Below are 16,883 nucleotides of genomic sequence, written 5' to 3' on the forward strand. Positions count from 1 at the left end.
AACAAAGTGAAGGCATAGATTTTAATCTGAGCATTTGAAGATACTAAAGGAGAACTTTGCTTGGGCTCTTGTATTAGTATGAAATGACTTAATTTATATTTTCCAAACTACTCTGTGAATAGGAACATAAATATCGTTTGTTTTCTGCTTCTACAAACACTGGAATGCAATTCTCAGATTAATTTTTATTTCATGAATACTGTGATAAAATGAATAGAAAAGAATTAAAAACTGTTTTGGAAAAAAAAGTGTTTATACTAAAATGTTTACTGTTAAGGGTAGTCAAGTAATTCATGAGACTTTTTGCACGAACTCAGAAAAAAGTTGAAGAGTAAAATGAATATTCAAGTAAGATTAAGCAAGAATGCTAGGAAAAATGTAAAATAATTTTTTTAAAAAACCTAGAGAGATTCACTAACTCTTCTTAAACACTACCACATAAATATTTTAGCCTTCTACTTCAGTTCTTCTTTGAAGGTCCACCAGATCTTGTTTATGAAGATCTTTCTACATACAATATACAGCAACTAAAGATTATTGAAGCTTGCAATTTTAAAATCAGAGACAGTTCAGTTTGTCTGAAGAATTTAGTTCTACGTTTCTGTTAGGGAATACATCTGTTGGGGAAGACAGATCGTAGTACCAATAGCTTCAAGTACTAGATGTGGGACATTTAAAATTATAGTTTTATTGTACATCATAGTTTTCTTTATGCATGCAGCTCAAATAATGACGAAGCAGCTTAACATTTTTTTCTGAGATGTCCTACAAGCAACAGGCAGACAGCAACAACAGCTATGTTTAGTTTTGTTATATTGAAGTCATTTTTATGATGACAGTGTCATGGGGAAATTTTTAAAAGTAATTTCATGACAGTTACTGCCTTGACTCTTCCATGAACACCAAAATATTCTTTTTATTTATGCTATCCAAGCAGTTACAGTCAATGGAAATTTAAAAATACCTTTCTCTTATATTACACTTCAGGGTGGAACTTGCTTTGTGTGTCTATAAAAATACTATATTGAATGTAGTCAGTGGAGTTATTATACAAATGCAGCAGAATAATCTGATTTTTATTTCAGATGAAAGTACTCAAGAAGATAAAAGACAATTTCCTTGTTTACTAGCTGTACACTAAGATGAGTTTTAATGAACCAGAAAGTGTTTATAATAAACAGATTAATATGCATGTTCCATCTCATGTTTATTAATCAATGTATTTTCACCAAGAATGTTCTAAATAATTGCCACAAGAGCCCACCACTTCTGGCTCGGAATGAATCTCTGCAAGTTTGTAGTACTGTTCAAAGATACTTCCATCTGCAAGAAAAACCACAAGCTATATACTCTTCATATTTACACCTACTGTTTTCAGCAACCATTTTTTGTTCTGTAAACATTCAGGGTTTTGAGCTAAAACCTTTTTACTTTCTCTAATTTCCAGTTCCAGTCATCTGTTTGGCAGATGTCTGTGGTGAAAATCCTAGTATATTTCTCATCTCAATTTCTTTTATTGCCCTATTTGCCTCTGATCTAGCAACATTTTCATGAAAACAACAATGATCACTGCTGATCCTGATCCTTAGTTCTGATCCATCTTAAGTGAGAAAGGAATTTTGCCTATGCAAAAATGATGGTGTCAGGTATATCTGTTGAGTGACTACTGAGTAGGCAATGAGTCATATACAAAGTGAGCATGAAAACTCAATTCTGCCCAGCTTTCTGAGGTTAGTTACACAGGAAGAGAGATGAAAATGAGGCTGGATGAGAAATCAGCACCTTCCATTCAACAATGATATTCAAATTGTCTCTCTGTGTGTATTGGTTTTCAAGTACCTTCCTACTCCACTATGCATATAGGGAAAGAAGGTGATCATTGCACAGGCCAACTTCCTGGAGGAAAAACATTTTCAGAGTACTCTGTAAATCTAGATCCCATATAGTCCACACAAAAGGTCTCCCCACCCATCTTAAATTCTATATGGGAGAAAAGGAGCAATGCTTTAACAGTACAGGGGATGTTCCTTGGTTGGCATACTCAGTTTCTCCTGAGGATTCTGCAATTGAAAGTTTATTGTATTCCGTGCAAGAACATATACAAAGGAAGATTTTTGGTTTTAACAACCGAAGCAAGAAAACAAAAAGGGGTTTTCAAGCACAGTGTAATTGGGGAAATAAAGTAGATGATGTCTCTATTTAGTCTATGAAAAAAGTATTTTCCAAGAACAGCATTGTGTAATAAGAGGAATATGTAGGCCATACTATGTTCATTTATACTGATTTGCTGCAATAGTATTCATTCATACTATCATTTCTGAAAGGCCTGATAGCATCTGATTCTATTCCAATTGTTTAGACCCCAACAACCAGATGCCTAGGAATACATCTGTTCACTTAGACTATGTCCATATTAAATAGCTATGCCTGCACAGAACTGAAGTTGGACATATGCACATTTTACCCACAAAACAATCTATTGCAGAAGAGTATCTAGAGGCTTCCCAAAATATATCATTTCAAAAGAAGAAGTATGTGTCGGAAGAGATAGGACTACACAAGATCACATACATATGGTACAATCTGGTATCACCTTTTCAGACTAACACATTTTATTAAAAGACATAATATTTTGAGAGCTGCAGCTCACTTTATCAGATGCATGGAGTGGCTAAACTGATACAGATTTAAAATGGGATTTGTTGGGGAGAGGAGAGTAGGACAGGATACGGATACAGATACAGATTCGGGTTACATGTAAAACAGATTGCAAGTACTTCCCTGCCTTATCCCAATTTACCTGAGGGACTGCCTCACTCCCATCACATTGATCCATCCCACTCAGTCAGGCAGAGAGGGCATGTTACGGACCCTGTCCATGAGAGATTGTCGATTGGCAGGGTCCAGGAAGAGGGCCTTCTCTGCCATAGCCCCCACCTTCTGGAATAAGCTACCCCCAGGGATAAGACAGGCTCCCGCTCTCCTGGCTTTCCGGAAGGGGCTCAAGACCTGGCTGTGCCACCTTCCTTGGGGTGGGAGGGGGATAGTTCATCATGGGGATGGCTGGCACATTGATGCGGCCCGGGGAATTTTATCAAGACTGAGATCTTACCATCTTGGGTTTCATATTTCATATTTATATTTCAGAGTTTTTACTATATTGTATATTGTATATGTATATTGTATAATGTATTTTTAATTGATATTTATTTTTTACAAATTTATTATTTAAATTTGCTTGTAAACCTCCCAGAGTCACTCTTGAGATGGGCGGTGGAAAAATATGATAAATAAATAAATAAATTTAAATGCTATTTAAAATTTGTTAGTCTGAAAAGCTGTACTGTGATTTTTGGCAATCACAGACTAGTATGTGCCTCCTCCTACAATGTACAGAAGAGCTAAAGAAAGTAAAAAACAAAATAATTGTCAATTCCACTTGGTGCAACATCAGCACAAAGATTCATGACCATTGTTGCCTGCTTTCTATTTTTCAGTGTTCAACATGAAGGTATTTGATGTTTTTGATTTTGGGAGCTTTTCAGTGGGAGATAGGGAATACTTTTGTTATAAACTGTATCACAATATTCTTTAGATTTAAATATAAGCAATTGCTGGATTGCTCAAATACCCATACATGCATATGGAGGGATTCCCAAGTTAGTGTTTCAATTAAACCCTACTGAATAACAGTTAAAACAAACACATAGTGAATAATACACAGAAATGTCACTGAGTAGGTTAGGGTATACCAGCCTCCCATTGTTTATACTGGATTGTTTACAGTATAATAGTTTGACATTCACAGGGATGTCTATGCAATATGACTTACTTTACAAATGGAGCTTAACAAACAACAGAACTTTTACTTCAGCTATGACACCACAAGATTATAGTATCACAGGATATTATAGCCTAGCATTTTGATACACAATATCTTATAAACATGGGTTCACTGCTTAGTGGGACAATATTTTATTTGTGAAATCAAGACACATAAACATTTGCCATGCAATATGTGTCTCAGATGGGGAGGGAATTATTATATTTGCCTCTATGAGAGACTTCCAGTCAGGTAATGGATGAAGTAAAAAAACAGTAACTGAGACAGAAATAAATTTTGCTATTATGATTCCAAACTACAGAGTAGTATGAACAATTAAGGAAATCAAGAAATGGAACTGTATTTTATATGAAGTTGCAAATCACATAGCAAATTGGGGTTATTACTGCTATTATGGCCTATTTAAGGAAGTGGCTGCAATTGAACAAACGACATACAAAACAGACAAGCTTTTAGATTACATAATCACAGCAAAAGGAAGTATTTGTACTCTGATAAAACAAGAACGTTACATTTTTATTCCTGATGCTACTAAAGAGGTTCATGAAGCAATCAATGATAAACAAACTGCAGTAAAGAAATTTTATGAAACTAAAGAGCCAGTTTGGTATAGTGGTTAAGATGCTGGCCTAGAAACCAGGAGACTGTGAGTTCTAGGCCTCCCTTAGGCATGAAAGTTATATATGATATATATAGAGGGGAGGGGGATAAAAATATAATAATAAAAATGAGTTGTGGAACTAGTTTAATTGGTTGGAAGAATTACTGTATTTCTATAACATTTCTTTGTAATTATATATCTTTGTAAACAGTATTTGGGTGAGCTCAGTAATTTTTTTAATATAGTTTTATTGAAAATTTTAATTACAATAGTAAAAGCAAATACAAACTAAAGTCAGAGAAAGAAGGAGAAATAGAGTGAAATAATAAAAAGTGCGAAGAAAGAAAGAAAAAGAAGACATTAATATAAAGATAAAAAAGAAGACATTAATATAAAGATAAAAGAAATAAAGAAGTGACTTCTGATCTTCATTACAACAAGTATAAACAAATTTAATAACTCTTCATCCCCTATAAGGTTACAAACAAATATCTCTTCTTCCCATAACCGTCCCTTATCTATATGCAAATCCATAAATCATCAACTTTTCAGTCCTGGTGTCAGCAAAAAGTCAAGCAAACCAACTTTATATTCCTTCCTTTTACTTCTGACAGCCTTGATCTTTAATTCATTCAGATGTTGCTGTAGGATTTGGTCGCTCTTAAATTTTTCTTTTTCCCATCCCAAAGACTTCTTGGAGGCTTTAGCAAACCTCTTTTGTAAATCCAGTAAAAAGTCATTATCCAGCTGATTTTCTTGGTTTATCATTTGTAATTCCACTTTGATTTTCAAAGCTTTAACCAACTTCTTTTGTGCATCCAGTAGAAAGTCCTTATCAGGGTCATTTTCTTGTCTTTATATTTCCACTTTAGCTGCCTTCAGTATCTTGTAATCCACACTTTTTTATTATCCAGTATTTCTGGTTCTAGTATTTCTGCATCAGGTAAAATTCGTTTGACATCTGTCATTCCTTCATTAACATCTTTTGGGCATAGTCTATCCATAGACAGCAGGAATCATTGCTGATATTGTAGCTACTAATTTCTGGACTCATTCTTCAAAAATCTCCTTAAGTATTTCTAATGTTACAGCATTTTGTGTCATTTTATAAATCCCCATACTAAGCAGAAACCAAAGGCAAGTTTACACCTTTTTTTCCTTTTCCTTTTCTGCCCAGAATCTTTAGTCCCCTCTAGTGTCCAATTTCTGAAATCATAAAGTCTCATATCTCTGTTATGACTTAAGATAGACAAAACAATTTGAGTCCCACAAATAGCTGTTTATTTTATTTAATAATTTCTAAAATATTATATAAAAAGTCTTAATATTCCAGATTTCTCTGAACCTTTAATTGATTTATAACTTTCTTCGATCAAAATCTTACTAAGCTTTTTGCCATTTATTTCCAATTCTTTAAGTTCTTAAACTTATGGTTAATTTTTCTTTTGTTCAAGAAGTGGCTTTTCAAACTTGTCATTCTGAAGATCTCTTATAGCCTTAGGATAGTTAAATAAGCAATTTCCAAACATGATTAGAAAATGAGGTTACCAAACTCACTGTCCTTTAAAAGGCTTGGCCACAGTTGTGAGCATGATGGCTGATCCCTTTGTCTCCCAGTGCTCAAACCCATGGGAGAACTCTGTCCTGCAGTCTCCTCATGAGAAGCAGCCATCTAGAGCACATGTCTATTTGCTGGTTCTTTAGTCTTTCCCACAGTCACCATCTCTACTCTTTTGCAGAGATGTCTAGTTTGCCATGCCTCCCCAGGAAGTCCTGAACTCAGTAATTGTTAATAAGATTCCAGCAATGTGGTAATCTTTTGTAATTGTTAACAAGATTGCAGCAAATCAGTATTACTAATGTGAATGTTAGTAGTGTGAATGAATGTGTGAATGTGATAATCTTTGGTCATAAAGCCAAAATAATATCAAGGGGAAGAATATGTTATAAGAACTAAAATGTTGGGAGAAGTAGATGGAACAGAATCATTAAGAAAAGACCATAGAGAAGAATATATACATGTGCAAAGCAAGCCAACTGAAGAGATAGGAGGTCAACTTTGAAATCAGACAAGGACCAGATTGCAGCTAGCAGAGGTACGAAAGTTAACTGCCATGCAACAAGCCACATATGACCCAGCAACCTAGCGCTCATCAAAAGGACAGATGAGATGGTAGTATGATGGAACATGTGACAGAATGCAGCGGAAAAAGGATATAAAGGAAAGCTGTATAGGGACTTGTTGGAAGACTTCCATTTGGGCTCCTGTCTTCCCCAACCTTCATGCACCACCTGGCCAGTTTTGCAGTGGAACAATTGGGTATGATTTTGTGTATGTGTGTGTAGCAGTTGTAATTAATAAAGGTTTTCTAAGTTATCAGAGACTTTGTGTGCTGTGTTCTCCTGAGCATTTCATTACTGAAGAAGATCCTAAATTTTGGTATCTCCGTTGAAATTGTGCAATTAATTCCTCCATTCTACTGACCAAGACTGAATGCCATGATGCCTCAACTGCATCTCTCTCATCTCTTGAATAGGTAGAATGCAAAGGATGTAGAATGTACCTTGACTCAATGGGGTGTTTGAAAGTGAATGAGCTATAAGAGAAGGTAATGCCATTGTAATGCTTTGACAGAAAAACCATGAATGAGGCCATAACAAGGAAAGTGTGGTTTAGTTGTGCTACGTTCCAACTCTCTCTCAAAAGCAGTTTACTTGCTAGGGCAACCATTTTGTACATTATATATAAAGCTTACATGATATATTTATTTTCTCCTCACTTTGTGGAACGTTGCAGAAGGAAGGGGAGATTATAAAACTAGACCCTTCCCACTTTATAACAGTTTGATTGAAAGAGTCATAGACCCCAGCATGCTATTCTATTATAAATTGATCAGAATCACATTGCTAATCCAGGACCACTGATTCATAGTAAGAAGGCAAAATTACTTCCCTAAGGAGCACAAAATCTGTGATGCCTAAAGCTTTCTCTGGTAGCTCTTTGCTATTCACCTGATGGCACATGGAGTATTTTTTATGCTGCTCTCTTTCTGCCAATTTCATCTAAGTATCAAGCAGTGACATCTGACAGCTGCAGCTCACAATCTGAGGTACCAGCTAGTCTAGTTGTAGCCTCTGGCGCTTGAGCATCCTACTTAATCAATGGTCGTCATTTCCTTGACAGTCAGTAACATGTTGTTGCTTCTTTCCTAGAGAACAGAGCAAAAACCTGACTGATAGGATAATTTTCTATTGCAGGTTCAATTCACAGCTCATTTCTCTGGAACTTCATACTTTACCTCCTATTACATTTACTGTGCTTTTTCAAAAACTCAATTTCAAAATCTGTGAGGGTGTAATTTTAGGATCCTGTCATTAATAATCAAAAACCTGGGTTAGAAGCAAAGCATAGGGTGCAATAATTCCCCCCCCCCACCCCGATGCTTCATCACAAGCTTCAGTGGGCTTGTGAAATGAATCATGAAAAGGCAGTGATATGGCTGTATGTATCTGTTTCACAGCTTATACAGAAAGTCTTATGAGGAAATTGGATAGAAGGCTTGTACAAGGTATGTTCAGGGCCCACCCCTTTAAGGCCCAAATCTTTCAGCAAACTGGATAGATGGATACTGTTTTGCTCACTGGAAACCAACATACTGACATAAGCTGCTTGTGCTGCATAAGCACTAATGACTCCTAACTTTCGAACACAGTTCAGGTTAGGTTTTCCAGATTTTCCAACTGTCATAAATTACTTCCTTTGTCCTCTTTTTGCTTGTCCATTCCAGCACAAAAAGTAATAGGAGGCTGAAACTGTGGGAATATAGTATATGCTAGTAAAAGGGATCATCATTTAATTTAGTGATGGGACTTCTATTGTTACTCACTGTACTAATTAAACATCATGAAAATGGGGCATTTTTAAAAATGATCAATCCATAATACACTGAGCTGAATATGCATGCAATATGTAATTCTGTGTACTTAATTTCTGCTCTGTGAGAAAGTTAAGCTGTGAAGAACAGGCTGCCTAATATATACATTGATATATTAGTTCTAAATGGCAAATACTTCACTTGCTGAAACTCTTGTATCATCACTAATTTCCTCTTAATAAATGCTGCTAAAGAGAATTCTGTGAGAGTCATGCCTATTAAAAAAATCACTTTTGGTTCAAGCAGCTGCCAAGTAATAAACATCACCAAGTAAGAATATGCCATCTTCATTTTTATTCTCTGAATGCAGTTGATGCTTTATCATACTTTTAACTGATATGTCTGGCATTCTACACCTCCTCGTTAGAGGCAATAAGCATTTACTACAGTCAGTATTATTTCATACAATTCATGTAGATTTCATGTAGATATGGGGTTTTCTTTTTAATTTTCCTCCTTTCCTGTCAGATACCTGAATGCTACACATACACAACACACAAAGAAAGCACCCAGCAAACAAAGCAAATAACAAATAATGCAGGAGTAAGCAAGGTCCTAAGATTACATCATAAATAAATAAAGTTGATCTATAAAAATGTCAATGAAAAAAAACTTTATTTTTCTCAATCATTAGAAACATTATGTACACTGCTGTTTGGTCCTGACTGAAAGGTGGGATATAAATCTAAGAAATAAAGAATTTTAGCAAGAAATGTGGAAAATCTGCAATATATGTTAGAAAAAATGATGGAAATTTGTGGATAAAAATCATATGGATAGAGGTCATTAATGATAAAACATGACATTTAAGAACTACTGGGGAATTACAAAAACTTATTAGGGTTTTTAAAATTCTTTGCTTTAATTTTGTTCTGAATAGGTCTTTTTCATTTTATTATTTTAACCAGCAATCTAACACAAGGAGTAAGCTACCCTGAGTGCAGTGAATCTTAATTCTATCTACACTTGTGCAGTTGCTAAAGTTTTATTTTGAAATTGTTTAAATTCTGTGACAGTGTTTTAGGAACTATCTTTATTAAAATATAAATATTGGATATTATTGATGAAAGATTTTCAATCTCTTGGATGAGCTGGCCTAATTTATAGCTTGTCATCTTAAAGCTAGGCTCATATTATAAAACATTTACTTTTTTCTAGTATCATTGGTGAATTGGCAACAATTATAGATTTAATATTTAAGCATGACAACTCTTCTAAGGATCCAGTCTATGGCATGAGATATAATAAGCTCCTAACAAGGTGTAACCTTCATGGCACATTAAACAAAACAGGTTTTTCAGGAAAATAGCCAGTAGTGTCTGCATTCTTTCATTATACATTACAAATTATCACCTATTCCCCCACTTTAGTAGAAGCCAGATCTCAGTGGGACAAATCTTTCCGGCATAAGAAATCATTGACTTCATTAAGTTTATCCTTGGTCAGTAACAGCATATTCCTTTTGTATTAATTAATTAATTTTATTTATTTATTAAATTTCTCTGCCACTCATCTTGTACACAATGACTCTGGGTGGCTTACAAAGAATAAAAATAAATATAAAAGCATATAAATACAAATATAAATATAAAATATAAAATTCAAAATGGGAAATAAGATCTTATCCTGGCAGCCTCACGGGGCCAATCACCCCCATCTGCCCCTCCCATTCAAGGCCAGGTAGCATAACCATGTTTTTACTCCCTTTCGAAAGGCTGGGAGAGTGGGAGCCTGTTTTACCCCAGGGGGTAGCTGGTTCCAGAGGGCGGGTGCCAAGGCAGAGAAGGCCCTCTTCCTGGACCCTGCCAATCGGCAATCCCTCATGGACAGGGTCTGTAACATGCCCTCTCTGCCTGACCGGGTGGGACGGGTCAATGTAGTGGGGGTGAGACGGGTAGTGGCACAAATGTATCTCAGATTTTTGTTTTATTTCTTTTGCATTCTTTAAAAGTGCTAATCCAGTATCCATGTTACACTGCCTTCTTCTTCACTGCCTTCACTGCCTCTTCACAGGAAGAGTGTAGTTATCTGGCTTTGAGAAAATTTTGGTTTTAATTATCTGAGAGCATTCAGAAGCAAAGTTTTTACACATAAGAAAAAACAAAATTGAGGATGTTTGCTTAGTCTGATTTAAAATCTAATTGTAAACATTGATTAGAGATCAGACCCAGACTCTGAATATTGCCATTTTGAAAAATGAGAGGTTTAAATCTTAACATACTTTTTTCACTTGTGCAACAACCTATTAAACATGCTTAAGACCTTTGAAATCAATACAAGAAGCACACTTAACACAGTGCTGGGTTGCAGCCAGAGGATGTATTAATTTTGTGCACCAGAAGCCACTGGCTCTATTTGTACAGCTTTCCCAATAATTCATCTGGCCAAGTGGTGATATTACCAGTCATTCATTTAAAAAATAACCCAGTACTCTGGGTGACAGAACAATCTATTCTTTAACACTACAGGATAGCAAAACTGCCTTCAGATGTAATTAATCTTGATCAAGTAATTATCTAAATTATAATCCACCAGGAAAACTGTTGTTATTGATAATTTAAAGACAAACGTATGCATACTTACATTCACATTACACAATCTCCTTTTAGGATAAGCAACATTATCAGAGTTCAGAAAAGGAGTAAGAAATGATAGGCCAAAGAAATTAAAGGCATGAGTTTAAAAAACAAAAAGAAACTTTGCTAAAACTAGTGATAGGACCACTACTTGCTATCTGTCTCTACACCTCTTTAAACATCTTTATTTCCATCCCATCTATATAACACTTTACATATTGTTTTGTTATTTAAACTTCTCCCCTCGCTTTTTTTGAGGATCTCAGAAACTCCATCCAGCCATGACTTCTTTGTTCTTTTCCTATCTCTCAGTCTACTTATTCTTCCTTCCGATATTGTTTTGCAATTTGATCCTCATTAATCCTCTCTGAATGATCAAGCCATTTCAATGTACTTCTGGTAGTTCAGTTTTATATTCAGTGCATATTAATTCAGAACCATTCATTCGTGACCCTCTCTGTTCCTACATACAATTCCCACTTACTTTCATGTTTCTCCTGACATACAGTACCTTACTCTCACTTCCATATAACAGAAGCATGCTGTTATAAACAGTCATTTTTGCTTCATCTGACAAGCATTCATTCCTTGCAACAGACCATATACTTTCCATTACTTTTCTACCAGCATTTGCATACCTTAACATTTCTCCATATATTTTCCCTCATTAGCAATCTTTCTACCAAAGTACATAAATTCATCTATTTGCTCTAGGTTTTTCATCATTTATGTATAACCTGCAATTGTCCACTCGATTTTCACCATCATATGTTTTTGATACAAGTAGTCCTTGGTTAACAACCACTTGTTCAGCAACTATCTGAAGTTATGACGGCACTGTGTCATAACTTCAAATAGTCCATTTGTGACCTTCCCTGCTGGCTTCCCACAAGCAAAGTCAATGGGGAAGCCATCAGGGAAGGTCACAAGTTGCTCTGATAAATCTCCTGCCCCAGCATCAGCCACTCCCACCCCACCGTGTTCCTACCCCACTGGCACCTTGTGTACCCTTGTGCATCCTCCCCCACCCTGCAGCAGCTACCCAGGCCCAGCTGCATTTACACCACACTGCACCCATCCCTTGTACCCTCCTGCCCCCTACAGCAGCCATTCCAAGCCCCGCCATGCTCATGCCCCTTGTGCACCCTCCTGCCCCCTGCAGCAGCCACCCCAAGTCCTGCTGTGCTCACACCAGCCGGTCACACATGCTCGCATGCCATGCAGCAACCATCCCAAGCCCCACTGCACTTGCGCTGCACCAGCCGCCTATGCACCCTTGCACACCTTACCCCACTTGACAGCAGCCACTTACATGCCTGCCAACCTGCTTGCAAGCCACCTGGGGCTTGCAACTTCCTGCCGGCTTCCCCAATGACTTTGGTTGTTGGAAGCCAAAAGGTAGTTGTGAGGAGGTCCTCAGTTAACAACCTGCAAACCTCACTTAATGACAGTAACGGGACTGCTGGGATTGCCATCGCTAAGCGATGTGGTCATGTGATGTTGCGCTTTACAACCATATCACTTAGTGATGGACATTCTGGTCCCCATTATCGTTGTTAACCAAGGACTACCTGTACATTAATTTTCAGATCCATACTTCCCATTGCATCATATAATCTAACACTGGATGCAAATCATTCAGTTTTTCAGCCAGCAATACATCATCTGTATGCAGAAGTAAACATATGTTCACATCACAGTCAAGAAAGCCCTAATATCAGCATAAGCATTCCTGATTGATTGGTTTGTTTGTTTTATAAGGCCACTCAACTCAAACAGTGTGACTCTAAACATTCTTCTCTTACTCTCTGGTCCAGACTTACAGTAACTATTTGCTTAGCATTCCATTTACACGCATGCATGCTTTACTTCCATCATATACTGTTCTTATCACATTCAAGCAATCATTTTTTGCATTCTTTTACAAGGTGTTTTCTCATCCAGTTACTTCATCATACCACCAAGGATCCTTTTTCCTATTTCCCATTAGTTCACACATTTCTGTGGCATTCTGCACCATAATTCTTTTCACTCTGTTCCAACACATTTCCTTATGTCTACTTTCCATTCATCTACTTTCTAACACTTTTTTGCCACAGGATTTGTACCTTCTCTTCTGCAGACGTTCTACTTTTACTCTAGTTTCTTTCTCTTTTCTTTGATGCCCATTTCCCTCCAACAAACACTTTTAACATGATAAAAATAAGATAAAATAAGATAAATAGGGGAAGGGACTATTTCATATAAATATCTAAGAAAAAAATGTAGGACTGCATCCAGTATTGCCCTTCTGCTGATCAGTGAAACAGAGACGGAGCCCTTGTAGAGACATTCAACTGAGCATGGGCAAGGAGCTGGAAAGCAACATGGGGACATGTAAATATGGCTTCTCTCCTTCCACTTGCAAATGTTTCCAGTGAATCAAAAAGTTTTCTGTGATCAGAAATAAGCCACTGGATACAATCTAGAGAAGAACATTCCTTTAATAATTACCCTGAAAGTAGCAGCAATAGTCATTTGGCAAATTAAAAGTGAAGTACTTTCAAGCAAACTCTCAAAGTTTGTGAGGCAACATTATGAAAGTATACCATGTAGACATATTTACTTAAGTCCTGAATGTAACTAATTTTCCTTATATTTCTTCCCCCCATGCCTATTTCATGAAGTTGATGTAACAATATTATAATCAGATTTCTCATTAGGTCAGTATTATTTTTCACACTGGTAGGCCTACTGCAGCAAATGTACTGTGAGAAGAATACTATGTTTATGAAGGAATATAATAAATTACTAGATATAGCTGTATTTTTAACAGCCCATGACATATATTTAACTCTTGCCATTCTAAGTAATGTTAAGCATATTTAAGCTGGCTTGCTCTGAAATTAGCCCACAAAAGCTTTGGATGGCAATATGGTTTGCATATAGGAAAATGGTAAAAACTGCTGTTTCAAACCAAATACCCTTGAGGTTAAAAATATTTGAATAATTACCTATACTTTACTTAAATTAGAAACATGGTGTTGACAACCCATTTCTTGTGTTGCCTATCAAAGAGCTAGTGATTATGATCTAACTATCCACACAAAAATTTAGAGTTTTTTAAAAAGCAACTTGTTTAAATTCTAATATATTTGTTATAAGAACTGTATTGTTCAATCTTGCTTTCAAACTTCTTAGATTGCTTGCTTATCTCTCCACAATAGAAAACCATTTTTTTCATTTTTAAAAATCTTGTGAATATAAACAAAATTGTATTCCAAATCCATTAAGACATTTTAGTTACTTAGTTAAAATGACATACCTAGCTATTCAGTACTCACTTTATAATAACCCCTTTCTTCCCCAAATCTACTTAGGCATCAGCCAGTAGCAAGGAAAATGCTGGTGATAGTTTTTACAACCACACATTAGTTTTACATTTCATGACAGCCTAATTCTAGAGAGTTCCAAAGACAGACAAGCATGTGTTCTTACAATTTTCTTTCTTGAGCTTGAAAGAAGCCTGACTCTTACTGATAAATGGGGAAAAATATGGGAGTACAGACATGTATTTTTCATTTCACACTTATGTCATTGTCAATTCACCCCAAGTGCATTCCAGGTGCTGTGATGAAAATGTAAATCTGTAGGAAGCACACAAGTTTATGGTAATTATCCCTCAGTACAGATTAGAAATGCAGTAATTATGGATTTACTCAACCAGATATTTTGTAATGTCTCTATCATGTATATATGCTGTACTAATTATATTCCAAAGAACATACAAGAAGTACAGTGGTTTAAGGCAGTGCTCTACGATACAGCTCAGAAAAGAAATTCTTTCCCTAGGGTTTTTACGATATATAAAAGAAGACACACAAGGTAAAAAAGAAGAAAGGCAGACCAAAGATGTGGAAAGACTGAAGTATTAGGACTTTAGCAGGAACAAAAAAGAGCAGGAGTAATAATAAATTAGAAAGCTGCTGCTGGGATATTTCCTCCATGAGGAAACAAGATATAAATGTAATAAATAAATACTATAATAAAATACCCTTAAACAGCCTTACTAACCTTTTTGAAAATGAATAGAACCGAACCAAAAGTTGTCAGCATAGAATCACTAGCTCAAAGGGAAAAGATATGAATGGTGAGATGAAATTGGGAAAAGGAAATTTGGGGTATATGAGAATCTGCCAAATGTCTCTTAGTATTGAAGACCTGATGCCTGAAGCATTTCTTTTCCACCTTTTGTTAAACAGCTCCATCACTGTAGAAGGCAGTAATGGTGACCTACAGTTTTATTTTGCCAGGACGCTCCAGATGTAGCTTGCCCAAAGTTTTTATCCACAGTGCTCCAGAATGATGTTGTATCAAGCAAATTCTTGGGAAAAGAAAACTAAAGACCACAGGTAACAATTTGTTGTTATCATCACACAGTTAGACTTAAGCAATGTACTCTATATAGGGCTGCCTTTAAAGACTACTCAGAAACTACAGTTGGTCCAAAATGCAGTGACCCACACAGTTACTGGCGCTAGTTACTAGAATCATATTACATTTATTTTGGTTTGGTTACCAATTGGTTTCTGGGTACAATTCAATGTGCTAGTTTTTACTGATAAAGCTGTTTATGGCTTAGCACCAAGGTAACTTCATGACTGCCTATTCCAACCCAAGTTAACTGGTTTGAGATCCACTGGGGAGAAGCTTATTCTGGTGCTTGTGATATGTTTATCAATAAACATTCCTATCACTGCTGCCTAATATCTGTCCTTTCTTTTCATTCCTGATTCATCCAGTTACAGTGCAGAAGGAGATAAATTGTAATTTGATGTTCAACAATATTTGCTTTGGAAAAGTTTCTTGATGGTATTACAGTAATGTTCTTGTGGATCATTTGTTTACAGAGGAAACTCAGAATGAACTGCACTTAATTATTAAAATAAATTGTTTTCCTCATGAATTTTTTTTTCTTTTTATACTCCACAATAAATGCAAAAGAGATTGTTGTGTCTTAAAAGCTCTTTTGCATTTACTGTGGAGTATCAAAAAGAAATAAAAACACTTCATGAAGAAAACAATTTATTTTAATAATTAAGTGCAGTTCATGGTGTACAAAGTGTTTCAGATTCAAAATGAATTGTGCTCAAAACCCTGTTTCAAGTGAGACCCACTACATTCTGAGTTCAGAACAAGTCTCTACCCTACCAGATATGTTCCAGTGTTGCTCTGTCTGTTCACAAACTGTTCTTAGCCCAAAACTACAGTACATTCCTTCTCATCCCAGTTCAAAGCCCTCTCATAATAAAATTAGGACCACCCACTGAATACTAGAAATCTTAAGTATATTTATCTGGGAGTAAGAGCTATTGAGAAGGCCAGTTTGGTGTAGTGGTTAAGGCACCGGGCTAGAAACTGGGCCACTGTAAGTTCTAGTCCTGCCTTGGGCATGATGCCAGCTGAGTGACCTTGGGCCAGTCATACTCTCTCAGTCCTAGGAAGGAGGCAACAGAAACTTCTGAAAAAACCTTGCCAAGAAAACTGCAGGGACTAGTCCAGGCAAAAAAAAAAAAAAAGCCATTGAACTCAATGGAACAAACTTAATACAGAATAAGAATGCATTCAACCCATTTCCCTTTTGCAAACAGATGGAAAAAATAAACAATATTCCTTTTCCAGTTTCCCCTCCAGCTTACATGGAGTAAACTGAGCTATATAAGTAGCAGTACCAATGGCTCTTACTCTTGAGAGTAACAGCAACTATGTTCAAAGAGACTTACTACAATGGGACTTACCACCTGCACACTTTTATGCTTCCTGAGCCCATATTTCTTGTCTCTGTGTGTGTGTGCACGCGCGCGCCTAACAGAATAGTTTATGTGAAAGGGCATGATTTATATATGTATAAGCAGACTTGGGATAAATCAATTTTACAAATATACATT

The 16,883-nt window shown here is 36.2% G+C and overlaps 1 protein-coding gene across 7 annotated transcripts in view; it reads right to left on the reverse strand.

Annotated features, from left to right (window-relative positions):
* PTPRM (protein tyrosine phosphatase receptor type M) overlaps positions 1-16,883 on the reverse strand; it is a 516,027-nt gene that overhangs the window by 227,706 nt on the left and 271,438 nt on the right. The window lies entirely within an intron of this gene.

This window comes from Candoia aspera, chromosome 3 (genome assembly GCF_035149785.1).
Source record: "Candoia aspera isolate rCanAsp1 chromosome 3, rCanAsp1.hap2, whole genome shotgun sequence".
Taxonomy (NCBI): domain Eukaryota; kingdom Metazoa; phylum Chordata; class Lepidosauria; order Squamata; family Boidae; genus Candoia; species Candoia aspera.